This window comes from Balaenoptera ricei, chromosome 5 (assembly GCF_028023285.1).
Source record: "Balaenoptera ricei isolate mBalRic1 chromosome 5, mBalRic1.hap2, whole genome shotgun sequence".
NCBI lineage: Eukaryota > Metazoa > Chordata > Mammalia > Artiodactyla > Balaenopteridae > Balaenoptera > Balaenoptera ricei.
This window is the reverse complement of record NC_082643.1, coordinates 138,191,336-138,210,643: the sequence shown is the minus strand read 5'-3', so window position 1 is coordinate 138,210,643 and position 19,308 is coordinate 138,191,336. Positions and strand designations below refer to the sequence as shown.

The following is a 19,308-nucleotide window of genomic DNA, read 5'->3' as shown; positions in this document are numbered from 1 at the left end:
ACCTGAGTCCTGGGTTCTCCTACAATGTCAAATCACATTCGGACTGTTTCTAGAATAGTCTGGTTTCAGAATAACTTGTGACCTTCTTAATCCAAACATCCATTCAATTTAGTGAAACAAAAATCAATCCATCTGATTGTTTGATTGGGTTGGCCTGTCCATTTGACTGAAACCATGGTGTTTCAACCTGAGAAGTGGTGGGTTTGTGGGTTAGTAGGGAACTCCAAATCAGAATATACCAGGGAAATTGCTTTTTTTCTTTAAAATACACATGTTCAGGGCTTCCTTGGTGGCGCAGTGGTTAAGAATCCACCTGCCAATTCAGGGGACACAGGTTCGAGCCCTGGTCCAGGAAGATCCCACATGCTGCAGAGCAACTAAGCCCGCGAGCCACAACTACTGAGCCCGCGTGCCACAACTACTGAGCCCGCGTGCCTAGAGCCCGTGCTCCGCAACAAGAGAAGCCACCACAATGAGAAGCCACCGCAACGAAGAGTAGCCCCCGCTCGCCGCAACTAGAGAAAGCCTGCGCGCAGCAACGAAGACCCAACACAGCCAAAAATAAATAAATAAAATATATAAATTTATTAAAAAAAAATAAAATAAAATACACATGTTCAGGCTTCTTCCCTCAGTTTTGGATATGCCTTTGGGGTCCTCAAAAGTCACCGAGGTCATTCTGACAGGCCTCCCGACCCTTGTTGAGAGCCTTTGAGTTAAATAGCCATATTCTGGCAATTTGAAAGGCTTAAAAGATAGTTCCCTGCTCCAGGGGTTTTAATAAAAAAAGAGTGAACCGATGGTTGATTTTCTAAAAGAGAAAACATGGATAATCTTGCACTTATCCTAAATGACTGGAAGGCTAATTTCTTTTGGGGGGCTTAGGCGGCTGGTGCTTCAGCTCGCGTTTTAGGAAGGCATCGACGCTGACAGCACAAACATGAACCTTTGGTTCAACGGCATCCTCTACTTCTGCTCTGAACTTGGGCTGAAGCTGCTTTCAGGCCGGCTCTGACAGTGAGGGGCCTTCTCTTTTGAATGTTTGTTTTATGATCTAAAAACCAGCCTCACCCGCAGAACAGTAAGTCCCCTGTATGACAAGGCTGTGTGCCATCTGGGGATTTACGAACGGCTAAGCTGCATTATGAACAGAGATTTATGATCAACTTCCCAGTCAATTAAAATTCCAGATATGACTAAGGCAGACTTCAATTAAGGTTAATTGGGGCTTCTGAAAACTGCTTTTCCAAAGGGAAACCATGATGGGATTGTGATTCCTAGCGGGTTTCGATCAGTTTTAAATAACTTTACGTGCCTTTCTTTTCTTGGCAAAAGACGCCTCTTCTCCTTGCTGCCTCGCTCCTGCTATTATCATTCGATTTAGATGTTGATTTCTCTGTCATAAGTTATCAAGGTGACTTATTTGGTTTTGGCGTTGTCTTTTTCTTAAAAACAAAAAAACCTGGAAAAACAAAACAAAACTCCCAAGGCTTTCAGCAGACCAGAACCCTTCACAAAATCGCAACCTGCACTGGGGCGGAACCCACCGTGGTCTGACATGAAAGAAATATAGTCATTTGGAAGATTGTGACAACATTTCAGAAGTAATTCTCCAAACTGGAAAAATAACCCATTTCTTTTCCTTTGTCATTAAGGTGGATGAACAGCTTCTCAAACATTGTCAGCGATGAGGGGAAATGAAGCCGGGATGGGGTGGTGTGTGGAAAACAGGTGCGGGCTAGAATTACGATGCAAGTCAGGCTTTCCATTCTCCCCGAAATTTTATTTTCTTGTCGTCAAGGGCTATTGTGACAGTTCTTAGCACAGTTGATTGAGCTGGGAAAACACATGGGACGGGGCCTTAGTCACCGAATGCAGAACATGTATTCTGTAGCTCGCAGAGCCATGTGGAGCAAGGGGTGAATAGTAATTTCAGCAGTTTGTTTTCTCAGAGTTTCCAACCTATTGTTCATCACTGGAGATTAATAACACCGAGCTAAAGAGACATTTTCTTTCTGAAAAGAAGAAGTGGAAATGTGTGAGTGGGGGGGGGAGACATCGCAACCGCTCAGATGTTTCGTAGTTCGTGAATTCTTCCAACTAGCAGACCTGTGCATTTGCCACAGCAGCTAGGAGCCCGTCAGATGCCGCCTCCTTCTTGAACTAGCAACTCTTTCCAAGTTTCACACACCCATGCCTCCCCCTGTACAGCTGCTCGCCGGGGCACACATACTGGGGACAATTTTGTCTGGAGCGTGACTTTGGAAATGGCCTTGCTTAGGAGAGCAGAGGAAGGAGTTAGGTGAGGCCAGTAGTAAAGGCTGTTGATTTGTGTAATTTCCCTCTGTGCATTTCAGCTGATGGTCAAACAATGCTGTGGACAGGCTGTGACAGGTGGCAATGAACAGGTCTGTGTAGTGTCACCTGTTTTAAATGAGCTTCTTCCCAATGCCTCTTTTATTTGTATGTGAGGATAGTGTTCAGATTGCTTCTGCCCCCTTGCGGGAAGGACTCACATTGGAATTGTTTTCTAGGGATGGTCTCGTTGGCACAGTGTTCCAATGCACTGCTTTTCTCTACAGACGAAGCACAGCCTAGGAAGGAAGGTCCCTATTTACAACCTTATCTTTGCCAATTTCCTCTTCCCTTTCTTTTTCTTTTTTTAAAAACTAGTGTTATTGGAGTATACTTGCTTTACAGTGTTGTGTTAGTTTCTGCTTTATAACAAAGTGAATCAGCTATATGCATACGTATATCCCCATATCTCCTCCCTCTTGTGTCTTCCTCCCACCCTCCCTATCCCACCCCTCTAGGTGGTCTCAAAGCACCGAGCTGATCTCCCTGTGCTATGCGGCTGCTTCCCACTAACTATTTATTTTACTTTTGATAGTGTATATATGTCAATGCTACTCTCTCACTTCGTCCCAGCTTAACCTTCCCCCTCCCCGTGTCCTCAAGTCCATTCTCTACGTCTGTGTCTTTATTCCTGTCCTGCCCCTAGGTTCATCAGACCATTTTTTTTAGATTCCATATATATGTGTTAGCATACGGTATTTGTTTTTCTCTTTCTGACTTACTTCACTCTCTATGACAGTCTCTAGGTCCATCCGTGTCTCTACAAATGACCCAGTTTCGTTTCTTTTTATGGCTGAGTAATACTCCATTGTGTATATGTGCCACATCTTCTTTATCCATTCATCTGTCGATGGACACTTAGGTTGCTTCCATGTCCTGGCTATTGTAAATAGTGCTGCAATGAACGTTGTGGTACATGTATCTTTTTGAATTATGGTTTTCTCAGGGTATATGCCCAGTAGTGGGATTGCTGGGTCATATGGTAGTTCTATTTTTAGTTATTTAAGGAACCTCCATACTGTTCTCCATAGTGGCTGTATCAATTTACATTCCCACCAACAGTGCAAGAGGGTTCCCTTTTCTCCACATCCTCTCCAGCAGTTATTGTTTGTAGATTTTTTGATGATGGCCATTCTGACGGTGTGAGGTGATACCTCATTGTAGTTTTGATTTGCATTTCTCTAATGATTAGTGATGTTGAGCATCCTTTCATGTGTTTGTTGGTAATCTGTATACCTTCTTTGGAGAAATGTCTATTTAGGTCTTCTGCCCATTTTTGGATTGGGTTGTTTGTTTTTTTGATATTGAGCTGCATGAGCTGCTTGTATATTTTGGAGATTAATCCTTTGTCAGTTGCTTTGTTTGCAAATATTTTCTCCCATTCTGAGGGTCGTCTTTTTGTCTTTTTTATGGTTTCCTTTGCTGTGCAAAAGCTTTTAAGTTTCATTAGGTCCCATTTGTTTATTTTTGTTTTTATTTCCATTTCTCTAGGAGGTGGATCAAAAAGGATCTTGCTGTGATTTATGTCATAGAGTGTTCTGCCTATGTTTTCCTCTAAGAGTTTTATAGTGTCTGGCCTTACATTTAGGTCTTTAATCCATTTTGAGTTTATTTTGGTGTATGGTGTTAGGGAGTGTTCTAATTTCATTCTTTTACATGTAGCTGTCCAGTTTTCCCAGCACCACTTATTGAAGAGGGTGTCTTTTCTCCACTGTATACTCTTGCCCCCTTTATCAAAGATAAGGTGACCATACATGCAGTGGGTTTATCTCTGGGCTTTCTGTCCTGTTCCATTGATCTTCCCTTTCTTTTTAAAGGCAGACTGGAAAAACGAGAGGTTCTAAAATGGTAGAGAGGTTTAGGGGAAAAAGTTTCTGTAATCAGAAATCTGGGGTGTAATTATACAATCGCCAGAAGAAAGAAACATGAAACAAGTCTCCGGAGTAAGATTACTAATGAATTCTCTCTGTTCCTTATGGAAAAGAGCCACATTTGTAAAATTAAAAGTCAATGCCTCTTTGATGAGAGGATTTGCAGGCTCCGCTGTCCTGTTTTCAAATATCGTGTGCTTGGAAAGAGAGCGAGGCATCGAAACGTCTAGTCTAGGGCACTGGAGCAGAGCCGGCAGCTGCCCGCCCGCCCCCATCTCGGGGCTGTGGGAGCCTTTTTCACAAAGAACTTGATCGGTGCTACGTGCATGGATGTTTTGAGGAACGTGGCCTTGTCTAGACAACTTCAGAATCCCCAGTCAATTCAGAGGAGAAAAACACTTTTTTTTTTGAGTTTTATTTTTATTTATTAAAAAAACAATTTTTTTTATTGAAGTAGAGTTGATTTACAATGCTGTGCCAATGTCTGCTGTACAGCAAAGTGACTCAGTTATCCACATAGAGACAATCGTTTTTTCAAAATATTCTTTTCCATTATGGTTTATCACACTGTATTGAATATAGTTCCCTGTGCTCTATGTTAGGACCTTGTTGTTTATCTATTCTAAATGTAATAGTTTGCATCTACCAACCCCAAACTTCCACTCCATCCCTCTCCCTCCCCTCCTCCCCCTTGGCAACCACATGTCTGTTCTCTATGTCTGTGAGTCTGTTTCTGTTTCATAGATAGGTTCATTTGTGTCATATTTTAGGTTCCACATATAAGTGATATCATATGGTATTTGTCCTTCTCTTTCTGACATACTTTGCTTAGTAAGATAATCTCTAGGTCCATCCATGTTGCTGCAAATGGCAGTGTTTCATTCTTTTTCATGGCTGAGTAGTATTCCATTGTATATATGTACCACATCTTCTTTATCCGTTCCTCTGTTGATGGACATTTAGGTTGTTTCCATGTCTTGGCTATTGTGAACAGGGTTGCTATGAACATAGGGGTGCATGTATCTTTTTGAATTATAGTTTTGTCCGGGTATATTCCCAGGAGTGGGATTGCTGGATCATATGGTAGCTCTATTTTTAGTTTTCTGAGGAACCTCCATACTGTTCTCCATAGTGGCTGCACCAACTTACATTCCCACCAACAGTGTAGGAGGGTTCCCTCAGAGGAGAAAAGCATTTGAGCTATACTAGTCTTCTGACACGGTGCAGCCCAAACGAGTGGGTGACTGGATTTTTCAGTCACCCACTTTGGGGGCCACACTGGCTTTGTGGGTATTGTGAGTATGTGTTCCAGCTGACACGAAGTGCAGGGTCACCAGCCACCAAGTGTCACAGCGCAGGAGGCCGTTGTCCATCTGGCGGGAGGGTCTCCACTGAAAAACACTTAGAATTTGAGAGGAGGCCAAGAAACAGCTACTTCATAGACCTGCCAGGTTACCTGAAATTCATCCCTTCTAGCTCCTCTTTGGGGTCACATGATAAATGCCACCAATTAGCAGTCACCTTAGCAAAGCAGAAGGAGGGCGTGGGCGTGTTGGGGGGTTGGGGGCAGTTTGCTGCAGCCAGCGCCTACAGCCAGAGAGAGCCAGCTGTTCAGTTTTCTGGAAATTTGTGAGCTGGCTGTTAAACACAGGTGTCATTTATAAGAATTAAATTATATAAACGTATTTCAATAAATTATTATTAGAAACAAAGGTAATACTCAGTACTCACCCTTTCCTAGTTATTTTACTGCATTTAACAGTGGTCTGTGCCTCGAGGCTCTTTGCACCTGTTGCATCTGTGTGGTGGAGATGCCGGGTAACCATGTGCTGGTGTCCGTCTCTTTCAAACTAGCCCCCCCCCCCCCCCGCGCCGCCCCCGTTCAGTGACGTCATGTTGGTCGCTCAAAATGAGCCACGGTGGCAGAATTTACACCACTGAAAATGGCAAATCCGACAAATCAGGGTTTTTTTCTGTTTTAGAGAGTGGATTGATGAACAATTACTGGTACAGCACTCTGTGTGTGTGTGTGTGTGAGAGAGAGAGAGAGGGAGGGAGAGAGGGAGTTGGGGGCGGTGGTGGCATCAGGACTTGTGTGCTGGGTAAGCAAAATGTTCGTTTTTAAGTTGGGGGAGTGTGTTAGTCAGCTCTTGCTGCTGTAACAAGAATACCATAGGCAGAGTGGCTTAAACAACCTACTTATTTCTCATAGAAGTTCTGGGAAGTCCAAGATCATGGTGTCAGCATGGTCGGGTTCTGGGGAGGACTGTCTTCCTGGTTTCCTCACGTGGCAGGGGAGAGAATGAGAGAGAGAGAGAAAGAGAGAGAGAGAGAGAGAGAGGGAAAGAGAGAGGGAGAGGGAGGGAGGAGAGGGAAAGAGAGAGGGAGAGAGAGGAAAAGAGAGAGAGAGGGAAAGAGAGAGGGAGAGAGAGAGAGAGGGAGAGGGAGGGAGAAAGAGAGGGAGAGAGAGGGAAAGAGAGAGGGAGAGAGAGAGGGAGAGGGAGGGAGAGGGAAAGAGAGAGGGAGAGGGAGGGAGAAAGAGAGGGAGAGAGAGAGGGAAAGAGAGAGGGAGAGGGAGGGAGAGGGAGGGAGGGAGAGCACGCCCTCTAGTGTCTCTTCTTATAAGGGCACTGATGCCGTCACAAGGGCTCCACTTTCCTGACCTAATTCAAAGACCCCATCTCTAAATACCATCACACTGGGGGCTTGGGTTTCAATGTATAAATTTTGGGAGGACACAAATATTCAATCCATAACAGCAGGCAGGCAGGCTGAGATAGGCTTCCTGGAAGGAGAAGGAAAGCTATCCAGGAATAGTAGGCTTCCCGGAGAGAAATGGGAGGATCCAGGATGAACCCCCAGATTCTGCAGTTCTGTCTGGGGCAGGTGGGGTAAGAGGGGGCCTCCCAGACCTCTCCTCTGCTTTCTGCCCACCCCCCCACAAGCCCTCCGCCCCTCCCCAGGTCAGCGTCGGCCAGTGGTCTTTGCCCATACACAACTTCACTACTAGGGGAAACTTCTGATGGACCCTGGATCTGTGGTTCAGGTTATGTTACAGACTGAATGTTTATGTCCTCCCCAAACCCCAAACTCATATGTTGAAGCCCTAAAGCCCAATGTGTTGGCGTTGGGAGGTGGGACCTATGAGAGATTAGGTTTAAATGAGGTCATGAGGGTGGAGCCCCATGATGGGATTAGTGCCCTTAGAGGAAGTGGAAGAGGAGGGAGAGCTCCTTCCCCGAGGCTGCACTGAGGAAACAGCGCGTGAACTCACAGGGAAGAGGTGGCATCTCAAGCCGGGAAGCCAGCTCTCACCTGACACTGAATCTGCCAGCACCTTGATCTTGGATTTACCAGACTCCAGAACTAAGAGAAAGAAACATCTGTCATTTAAGCCATCCAGTCTGTGGTCTTTTGTTATAGCAGCCTGAGCTAAGACAGATGATAAGCTTAATTTAGTACAAATAGGTTGGGGTGATTTCAAGGTTATTTGTCCATACACAATGAAGGGAGCGTGTGAGGATTCTGGGGTGCTTTGCACACCCACTCGAGTTTCAGAAGGATAATGAGAGAGACGCTGTGCTGGGAACCAGGAGGCCCGGGCTTTAAAGGCAGGCGTTGCACTTCTAGCTGCGGAATGAATTTCGGGCAGGAAGAAAACAGCCTCTGTTCATTCCTATATGAAAAGGCATATGCTCATCACGGTGCTGTGAGGGTCAGAAGGAAGTTGGCTTGAAAATTTATAAACCTGTGCAAATGGAAGGTGTGAGTAGCCCAGGGGCAATTTTTAAATTCACAGGCCCAGTGCTAAAGGCGATTTTCTTAATCTTTGGAACCCACTTACCTCTTTCTCCTCGTAGCCTTCTCTTTCCCTAATATTTAATTTTCCTGCTTTAACTCTCTTATTTATTTTGACCTTCTCTCCGCCTTTCTTCCTCACTCTGTTTTTCTCTCCAAGCTTCTTCCCCTCTCTCTTATTTCTCTAAGAATATAATAGGATGACAGTATTTGAGGTTCATTCTCTTGTGTAAAAATATCCATACCGCCTTATATTTGCTCGCTGAAACCTCCCCCTCCTCCCGCAGTCAGGTGCGTGTTACTGTTGTGAGGCCCTGGGTGATTTTCTGACTTGAATGTCCCTCACCCTGGGAGTGGGGTGTGGAAATTGCTAGGGGATCTCCTCTGGGGACAGGCAGGCCGATGCCTGTAGCAGTGGCAGAGTCGAGGCTTAGAATCCTAGTTTTCCTTGAAGGAAGGATGGCAATTAACCTTGGCAGTGGAGCAGAACTTTCTTGAATTTGTACTTGTAAATCTGCTCCTCTCCTTAAGCAAATATGACGGGAAGAATCCAGATTTTCATCCAAAGTAAATTAAAAATGGAGTCTTCACCTTACGAAAGAATTCGCAGGGAGATTTCCTTAGCGAGCGGCCCTTCCTCCCCTGTATTTAAGGCGCGTTTTGATTCAGAGGAATTCATTACCGACAGGGCTTTTTCTAGCAGGAGAGCCCCTGAAAACGTGAGACACAACTGGCTTAAGCGACAGCCCGGCTCACAGCTTCACTTTTACCAGCCGTCATTGATCCTTACTTCTTTTAAGCCCAGGTGAACCTGTTGTTTTACTTCTGCCCACTGGGGCTTAAGACACTACCCGTTTATTTGGACTCGTGGCTCTGTTCTCTCTTCCCTTAGGCAGGGATTTTGGTTTCTGCGATGCGTGAGTGAGAAAGTAGGTCACTAATGAAATGCTTCATGCAACGGATAAATGCTCTGCCATCCGAACGGCACCCAAAGGATGTTTACCAAAGAGACAGTCCAGACGGAGAGCGAGAGGCACAGCCAGCCTAGGGTGCTTTCCAGGAATTGTCCAGAATGTCACTGCAGTGTGGACGTCGGATCTCTGAGCTGCAGGAACTCTGGCCTGGCGGCAAATTCACACAAAACGTCCCAAAGGCACCAGTGATGCTGGTGGATGCACCACCTCCTTTGGGGCAGAGTTTGCCAGAGGTTAGCTGGGTGCGAGTGGAGCCATTGAAGCTGTTTTTCCAACTTCGTGTTCATCTCTGGTACATCCTGCTACCCTCTGATGATCTGGAATGTTGGGCTCCAGGGAGGAGATGCAGATTGAAGTGAGTGATGGAGCCGGGTATGTCCTTTCTACGGAGACCATGATTCCCCTTGAAGATGTTCTCCGTTCATTGCAGTTCCCTTCCCCTCACTGTATTAGTCTGTATTAGTCTCCCACCGCTGCTCTAACAAATGACCGCAAACCAGGCAGCTTAAAACCGCAGAAATGTATTCTCTCACCATTCTGGAGGCCAGAAGTCTGCACTCGGTTTCACTGGACTGAGGTCAAGGTATCTGCAGGGCCTCGTTCCCTCCAGAGGCTCTGAGTGGGCATCTGTTAACTTGCCTCTAGCTTCTGATGGCTGCTCAAAGCGCCACACCGCCTGCTTTCTCTGCCTGTCTCTTATGAGGATACTGTGTTGGCATTTAGGGCCCACTGAGATAATCCGGGATAATCTCCCATCTCAAGACCCTGAACTTAATCACATCTGCAAAGTTTTTGCCAAGTAAGGTGACATTTACAAGTTCTAGGAATTAGGTCCTGACATCTTTGGGGCCATTCTTCAGCTTACTACACCACCTCTCAATTTTTCGGCAATTCTGTGCTTCAGTGTTAGCAGAACACCGATCGTCTGTAACTATTGAGTGGCATTGGAAAGCTCTTCCATGGACTTCCTGCCAACTAAGGACTCTCTGGCCTCATAGCACACAGGCACGTGTGTGTGAGTGTGTGTGTGCATGTGTGTGTGATTGTGTGATAAAATGCCCTGGCAAGGAGGGGCATTTTACCACAGACATTGCTTCCAATTGCCTTTGTGTGATGCTAATAACAAAACTGGGTCAGTTTTATTTTGGGTGGGCCCCTCCCCACCCCCACCGCTGCCACCTTGGTACATTACTGCTCTGTCAGCTTCCCAGTAAAGGAACCAGCTCCTACTTTATGGATCACGCTGGGCTCAGAGGGGTGAGAAGATCTGCCTACAGAGCCGAGACCAGCACTCATGGCTCCTCGCTCACAGCTCAGGGCCAAGTCCTTGCCCCCTTATGTCCCTCCTCAAGCCCCATGACTGGCTTCCACTTACTGAGCTCTGAAGGCTCCAGAGGTCCAGCTTGACCCTCATGCTCCTCTTCTGAGCTGTCATCTTCTGCTCTTTCTTGGGAGCTTTTCTCCTTCCCAATCTAAGTCTGGTTGCAGAGTGGGAGGTTCTTTCTCTACTTTGCTGTTTCCTGGGGCAGGTGGAACATCTGGTCCAAGGGCCTCCAGGCTGCTCACCAGGGGAAAAGAAACAGCCACAGAAACGTAGCAAAGATTCCAGGCATCTTATACCATTCTTACGGCCCTGAGTCACGATCCATAGTTCCATGTTGCTTCTCTTTAATTGTGTGGGAAGTCCCTCTGGGATGTTCTCACTTTACCTGGCCAGTTTTAGCTACCCAGGTCTGATTAGGCTGGAGGCTGCCTAAACCCTCAGACAGATGGGGCTGGCAGATCCTTCTAGCCTTCCTTCCTAATCTTTCTAGGTGTGGGACTCTTAGGCTGGCCCTCGGTTTCCTGGGATGGCTCCTGGGAACTTCTGTGCACAGTTGCTTTGCACAGGCTGTGTGTTCCTCTCGTGACCCCCCGAAATCATATGCACAGAGTCACGTAGAGGCCACTCTCCCTTGCTCTTTGGATTATACCCCAAGCCCCAAAGTAGTCGCTGACAAGCTGGGGTAAAATACTGACTCACTTTTCCCAGGCCAGAGACGGCCCCTGTGGCCTTTGACACCGAAGGAGGCCAGGTGGCCATCATGACTCATTTGCCCTTCTGTGTCCTCCTCTACCCCTAGCCTGGGCCATTCCTGGGGGGGGGACAGACCTCAGCAGGGAACACCCCCAGGCTGTCTTCACTCTAAGCTGTGCGCAAATCCAGAAAGAAACTACCCATATTTACTGCCCCTGACCCCGCTGAAAGCTCCAAGCTGTAGCCCCTGAGGCCCCATGAATATTTTAAACTTTGATTCATCCATGTGGACACTCCTCTTTGGAGAACATGGGGCGGAGCACACGCTACCTTGCAGCCCATCTTTCTGTACAGATGTCCAGGTACCTCTCCCCCTCCCTCCCTCCCTCCCTCGGTGACCTTGAGGGCTCTAGTCCTGATAACTCTCGCTTTCCTTTCTCCTCCGGAGAAGTGTGATATGTCCTAAATTGGCTCTTAAAACTCCTTTAAGATTTTATGTGGAATCTAGAAAAATGGTAGAGATGAACTTATCAGCCAAGCAGAAATGGAGACACACACATAGAGAACAATCTTATGGTTACCAAGGGGGAAGAGGGGGGTGGGAGGAATTGGGAGATTGGGATTGACATAGACACACTACTATGTATAAAAGAGATAACTAATGAGAACCTACCATTTAGCACAGGGAACCGAACTCAATGCTCTGTGTTGACCTAAATTGGAAGGAAATCCAAAGAAGAGTGGAAATATGTATACGTACGGCCGATTCACTTTACAGGAGAAACTAACACAACATTGTAAAGCAATTATACCCTAATAAAAATTTAATAAAGAAAAAAAAAAAGAGATTTTCTCGTTTAGCCTTCCAGAAAGACCCTGGCCCCTGGAAGGCCTCCTCTCTCCTGTTTTCTCCGCTCTCTTGTATTTGCCAGCTGTTCCTCACGGGCCAGTCCTTAAGGCTGATTTGACGTTGGTTGAATGCCAGCATCTTTTTCCGCTACTTTAAGCCCACGGTCCACCCTCTGACACAGCCCTGGGAGAACCCATCTTGCTTGACGGGAACCTGCATCCTTTAGGTCTTCTCCCTCCTTCCAGCTCCTGGGAGTTTCTCTTCACACCAATCTCCTGTGCTTCCCAGACGGGCCTCTGGTTCACAGCTCTGCGTGGAGCTGGGTGGAAGGATCCAGATCGCCCCAGCTCAGGTTATTGTGGGTCGGGGCCCCCTCTTGTGTTCCTTTCCCCTCCATTTTCTTCTCTCTCTGCTCCCCCCTTCCCCATGCCTTCAACGGAGCAGGCTTTTACAATCGCATCTTTAAAAAAGAAAATACTTCAAAATACGGAGACAATAAAAGACATAAAACCCACCGAGGGGCTAGGAGGTTATTTCCGCACATGCGTTTTCTGACAATTTTGGCAAAGCTTCCCAAACATCTGCATTAAACATTCCCCAACGCAGGTGTGTGCTTAATGACGTCTTGGAGTAAATGACACAGAATTGCAATCACCAGGCGGCTTGGGACTAGACAGGCCCTCTACCTGGGTTTACTTCTTGGGAATCCAGGGTGAAGGAGGTCCTGGGACCTGGGCCCCGGGACTGCACGGGGATAGACTTGCTTTTGCTCAGAAGCACTGAGGAGGCAGCCCGGCCTCAGGCCTTCGAAAGAGACAACACGAGCTTTTGAATAGCAGCGCAGCCCTGAATATCAACTCGCTCTTAATTTAGCCACTGTGCTGTCATTCTTCTCCACAGATGAGAAAAACGAGGCAGGGAGTAGTCAAAGTTTATCTCCTAAGCACCTCTGTCCCCTCGTCTTCGAGATGAAGAGGACGGACTCAAGTTTCTCCTTATTCTCAAATGGTCTGATTCTATGAAATCACTCCTTCCGAATGTATACACTCTTGCTGATGAGTGCGGCTGCCTCTCTAATTTCCGAGGGATGTGAAGGGTTCTCTAGCAATCTGCAGGCTGAACTGAATGCCTCTTTGTGCTTTCCATCACGGTCTAAAAGAAAATCTTTGGAATTGTAGCAGGAAAAAAACCCCCCACAAAACCATCTGAAAAAGTCTCAGTAAAAGAAAAGTGCCTTTACGGTAGCCTCTGTTGCACAAAAGGAAAAAGAGCTTGACGTTTTCCCAGGAGTGAATAAGCAGGTGCAGCGATTGTAAGGGTTAATGGAGAGGTTTCCCAAGAGCTCTGGGATAAGGGTGGGATCATGACTGAACTTCTCAATGAGCTTTTTAAGGGATGACGCACGGGCTGGAATCTAGGATGCCGTTGTGTTTCCCGGGTGAGGAACAAAAAGGCTGTTTTAATGCATCTCCTGTTCTACCCGCCTCTTCAGTAGCCTGTGGATCTACGTATGTACGTATCTCTCTCTGTCAATCCATATATGTACGTATATATCCATCCATCCATCGGTCTGTCCATCTATCCATCCATCTGCCTTTCTTTCCCTTGATCTCACCTGCTTGCTCTGACGGCCTCTTCTCATTTTTGTCTCGTCAGGCTGAAATTACTTGTCTTCCCAGGAAGGATGAATAATGAAGTAGTGTTTTCCCACCCGCAGTATGTCAGTCTTTCTCCTGAGTGGACTGTTCAGATAGTTTTCATCGAATTAAAATTCCAAGTCTGCCCTGAAAGTTGAAGCATCCATCTATAATGCTTCCTAAGGGTTTTCAGAAATTCCACTACAGCTAATCATAGCTGCTGATGGTGAGCTGCCTCGTCTCTGGAGGGTCCCCGAGGCCTTTTAGTATGATCATCAAGGAGGTGTCCCCAGGTCCCTGTTGGCAGGAAGGGTCCACATCTTCCCATTCAAATTCTCTTTGTCTCCCGAGGTGTGGATGGAATTTAGAGGCTGCAAAATCCCATGGAAGATGTGTTAATGCCGTCTCTTCCTTCAGGAGCTTGAGGTCTTGGAAAGAAGACACGCATTTCCTGAGAACAAACAGAGTCATGAAGTCTACAAAAAAGAATTTTCAAAGAGCAGATCACCTCTTCCAGGTCCTCGGCCCTGCTCATTTGACTTGCTGGAATGTAGTGACCATAGCTGGCATTGATTGAGAGCATAGACATTGTTACAAGTGTCGTACACGCATGAACACACTTAATTCCCACAATAACCCAACGGGGCAGATACTATTAATAGCCTTATTTTACAGGAAGGGGGTTAATGAGGTAACTGATATCTTTTGGATGGTGAGGCACACATTCTGTTTGGGGATTAAAGAGACAAGGGAATCCAAAAAGTGAATTTCTGTCCTACCCACATTTAAAATTCCCTACTGGCAGGCAAAAATAATTTTAAAATAATTTAAAAAATAGGGCAATAAGGATAAATAGGGCAGGGAAAAAATAGAGCAACTGCGGCTAGATTCCTGGTCTGCTGGGGTGGACGTGAGTAGGGATACAGGACATCATCTCGAGATCATCCTCGGCCCCTGGTCGGCTGTTGAGAACATCTGTAAGACAGGCGGGTCGCTTCAGCTCTGTGTCATGGCCATTCTGAGCCCCTCGGGGCTGACGATGCCTTTTCTCCATCTCTAGTCACGCTCTCCCCGCTGGGGGTGCAGACTCACCGGATGCAATAGAATCTGGGTTTCCATCTATGCCTGACTTGCGCTGCCCTTTACTCCGCAAGTTTCTTGGCTCCTGAGGGGTGGAGAGGGCAGAAGGAAAAGGGAGCTCTAAGGACCAGCTGCCCACGCCTCTGATCTGTTTGCCTCTGCGTCTGTTGGCAGGTGCAGGGTTGAGGAGGGGGCGGGGACCGAACCCAAGTCGCTCCTTCTGCAAGGCTGGTGGGGTCTCCGTCACATTCCATCAACACTGTAGGCGGCTAGTTGCCATCCTTCTGGACAGCACCATGAACTGCCTATGCTTTCCAAAAGGCTAAACTTGGCTTCTGTTTTTAAGCCTTTCTCCAGAGCGTGGAGAAAGCAGGTCTCTCCAGTGCAGGATATTGGCAGCTTGTATAAGTTTAGAGGCCATGCGGGGCGTGATTTTGCATATGTCCCTTCCTGATGCCAGTTGGCACCGCAGAACTCAGCACAAGCCCTGAGCATTTTCGTGCTGCTCCCTCGCTGTGCGCGCGCGTGTGCGCACACACACACACACACACACTCACACACACACTCTCACACACACACACACACACACACACACACACTCACACCCTGTGTGTTCCAGACAGGCTGCTTCAAGCAGGTGACTAAGAAGAGACAACAAAAGCATTGTACCAATTGCTTTGAAAATGGCTCCTTTCAAAATGCCCTTGAGATCTGGGTGCAACTCTCTCTCTGGAATCTATGGGGAAATGCCATGTACCCAGCACAGTGTTCTGAGGCACAACAGTTCCTGTGTCGGCCAACTCTGCCCTCTGCCAAGCCTGTTTAGAGTAAGAGCTTTGACTGCCAGAGCCTCTCACGCCTCTCAAATTCAGGACACAGCCACTAGATGGCGCTAAAGGTCTGTGAAACATTTTCTTGGTAGGCCCTTCAATCTGTAATTCCGCCCTTAGCTGAAGAATCCTTGTAGAAGAGAGAGACCTTGATCATAAATCCCACACGCAATAACAGGTTCATAATGCATCCTAGTGACTACGCGTTGTATTTCTTTTTCTTCCTGAGAAATAAAATTTCTCTTTCAATGGAGAAGGATGTTCCTTAACAACTAACATGTGCTAATGTTAAATCTCTTTCCTAGGAAGCCTGCAAACTAAGCCTTTAATGTGCGCTGACCAAGACATCTGGGCAATGTCTGCGGCAGGATGCCGATTGATAGCTTGAGGGACTGAGAACACATAAGCCACAGTCTTGGCAGCCTGGATAGAGAGAGTTATTTTTCCCCTAAAAAATGAACATTTGACTTGTCAGAAACGTTTTCTCATTGATCCACTGAGACAGAATCTGCAGGTTAGGGAGGCAAGTTTACGGAAAATCTCCTTCATCTTTTTTTTTTTTTTAATTTATTTATTTATTTATTTATTTTTGGGTGTGTTGGGTCTTTGTTTCTGTGCGAGGGCTTTCTCTAGTTGCGGCAAGTGGGGGCCACTCTTCATCGCGGTGCGCGGGCCTCTCACTATCGCGGCCTCTCTTGTTGCGGAGCACAGGCTCCAGACGCGCAGGCTCAGCAGTTGTGGCTCACGGGCCTAGTTGCTCCGCGGCATGTGGGATCTTCCCAGACCAGGGCTCGAACCCGTGTCCCCTGCATTGGCAGGCAGATTCTCAACCACTGCGCCACCAGGGAAACCCCAATCTCCTTCATCTTTGGAAGGGAAGTTAAGGGAAAAGAAGAGACTAATTTCTTCCGTTTAAAAAGTATTTACCTATTTGAGAGTGAGTTTAAGAATATAATATTGGTGGGACAGAAATACATTTCTTTTTTTTCCCTGACTCTTCCATCCCATGGCCTTCCACGTTACCTGGGTAAGAGGAATGACAGAACATTAAAAAAATGCCAAATGAGAGAATCAACAGCGGAATCTGTATGAAAACAGAGCACAATACATTCACCAACATCTCAGTTTATTCTTAATATTGGTCCTTTTGTTAGCAGTGCCATGCAGCGAAAAGGGCTGGAACTCCCTGATTATGATGCACCTTTTGGTAGCTTATTGGTGAAGCCTTTACGTGTCGATTGTTTGTCATGTGCACAATGTGAGATTAGGTAAAAACCAAAACCCAAACTGAAAAACCCACACACTTGAAACCAAATTTGGTGTTGCTTTGCAATTCCTTTGAAATCTCTACCTGTCATAGATTCCCAGTTAAGTCTCCAAATTGCTTTCTGGGGTCTGCACTAGACGGGCAGGTGCCTTGCGTCTCTCTTTCCTTCTTGCGTGCCCAGCACCTGGCCTCACATCTGGCACATGTGCGGGGTCTCAATCTACTTGCTCCGGGAAAGAAGGGCATGAAGGGCTGGCTGTGGGCCCAGCACGGAGAGAACATGTTAATTTCTATGTTTTGTATGTGTCCCATTCTGAAATCTGCCTATTTCAGACTGACCCTTCCAGAGGCAGAGACTTACCTAGAGACCTTGCAATCTTATGGTTGGAAAAAGTAAGATCAAAACTACCGCACTGGGACTTCCCTGGTGGCGCAGTGTTAAAGAATCCTCCTGCCGATGCACGGAACACAGGTTCGAGCCCTGGTCCCAGAAGATCCCACATGCCGCAGAGCAACTAAGCCCGTGTGCCACAACTACTGAGCCCACACCTGGAGCCCATGCTCTGCAACAAGAGAAGTCACTGCAATGAGAAGCCCGCGCACCGCAACGAAGAGTAGCCCCCGCTTGCCGCAACTAGAGAAAGCCCGCACGCGGCAACGAAGACCCAATGCAGCCAAAAATAAATAAATGGATAAATTATTAAAAAAAATAAAACCCACTGCACCTCCATGACAAAAATGGGGACAATCTGCTGCGTTTCAGAGAAATCAAACCAAGATTCTCACACTTGAATGTGGCACAGTTATTATTATTATTTTTACTGAAGTATAGTTGATTTACAATGTTGTGTTTCAGGTGTACATCAAAGTGATTCAGTTATATATATATATATATATATATATATATATATATATATATTCTTTTTCATATTCTTTTCCATTGTGGTTTATTATAGGATATTGAGTACAGTTCCCTGTGCTATACAATAGGACCTTGTTGTTTAAAAGTATGGAATGCTCCACGAATTTGCATGTCATCCTTGTGCAGGGACCGTGCTAATCTTGTCTGTATATGTGCTGCCGAAGCGAGCACTGGCATGATTATTTTTATCAGGTTTGTTTGTTTTTATTACTATGTGTCATAAATAAGAGGCATTTACTCTGTCAATGTTTTTCTTCTCCAGAGTTGGATGGTGTCTTCCTGGCTTCCACAATGCTAAATAGCCATCTAGCATTTAGTGCTGGCCCGTGTGGCCATTTGTAAAAGGGACGTCCACGGACAATAAGGCACATGTTCATTTAGACCCTGAGATAAACAAAACAGGAACTCTTCATGCGGTGAGTGAAGTGTTTCTTCTCCCGTTGACATGCTTTTTCGGTCAAACTTCATTTTCAGAAATAGAAAAATATGGGAAGCAGATGCATGTGTTCTAGGTTTTGAGTTTCTCTTCATGACTTCAGAAGACTTCTTGCCTCCCTCTCCACCTCTCCCCTCCCCTCCCCTCCTCCTCTCCCTTCTGTGCTCTCCTCCTCCAGACAAAGAGATAGGTCTCTTTCTTTCCCTTCAAGATGAGGTAAATCATGGTCTCTGATCTTCAAACGGGGAACAGTTGTGTCTCCTTGGGCTGCATCCCCCATTCAGTGATGGAGAATCACAGGTCAAGGCTGGGGGACATACCATCTACCTCCCAACAACTGGGCCCCAGAAGCTGGGATGTGACCACAGCAGGACCAGAAACTGCTACCTCTTCCCAGCTGCTGAGGCCACAGGCCCAGCAGTGAGGGGGCAGAACTGGCCCCCAGCTTTTCCCTTAGACAGACGGCTGGCTGTCACACTCAGGAGGCACACTGAATGCAGTGCAGATTGCATTTCAGCTGCTCCTCCCTCTGGGGGTTCCTTATTCTGCTCAGAATGTAAGGACGTAGCTTCAGGGAACGCTTTTCTTTGTGGTCCCTGAGGCCCCCTTCTGCTCTGGGGCAGCACCTCGCCTGTACCACAAGGGGTTTTGCTGGAGACTCAACGGCATAGCTCTCTCCAAAGTTATGGCCTTATAGATATCGTCATCCAAACCCCTCACAAAATTCTTGCTCCTTTTTGCCCTCTTTTCACATCCGTATCAGGATCCAGGGGCCAGGAGTTGTGAAAGGGGTTCTGGGATCATCTCCGTGAATTCTGCTGAGACAGGTCTGTCCCAATCATCTTGATATCAGATACCATTTTTTTTTTTTTTTTTTTTTTGGCACCTCAGTTGAAATGGAGGCAGAAAGAGTCTCTTTCTAATATCTCATTCCTTCAGGACTGAATGAGATCCCGTTAGTGAAAACCAAATGTGAAGAGATCTCTGTCAACTCTAACATTCTGTGCAAATGTCACTTCTGAGTATCGCCATTCTCTGCTAATCTGATAACGGAGTCTTCTTACAACCACTGCCAGGAAATAGGAAAAAACCCTTTCCGGCGTGACGGTGTACATTCTGGAAACAATGTTCAGCTTCCAGGGTAGTTAGTGAGTGATAATCTTTGGTAGGGGAGCCGTTAATTTCCAGTCCTGTATCCGAGGCAGTGGGCAGTGGCCATGTGCTGAGACTGCGGCGGATACTAACCGTCCCCAACAATTGCCCCGATTCAA

At 46.6% G+C, this 19,308-nt stretch overlaps 1 pseudogene; it reads right to left on the bottom strand.

The window, feature by feature from the left end:
- Positions 1–17,682: 17,682 nt before the first annotated feature.
- LOC132366849 (U6 spliceosomal RNA) lies at positions 17,683–17,772 on the bottom strand (annotated as a pseudogene).
- Positions 17,773–19,308: the final 1,536 nt, after the last annotated feature.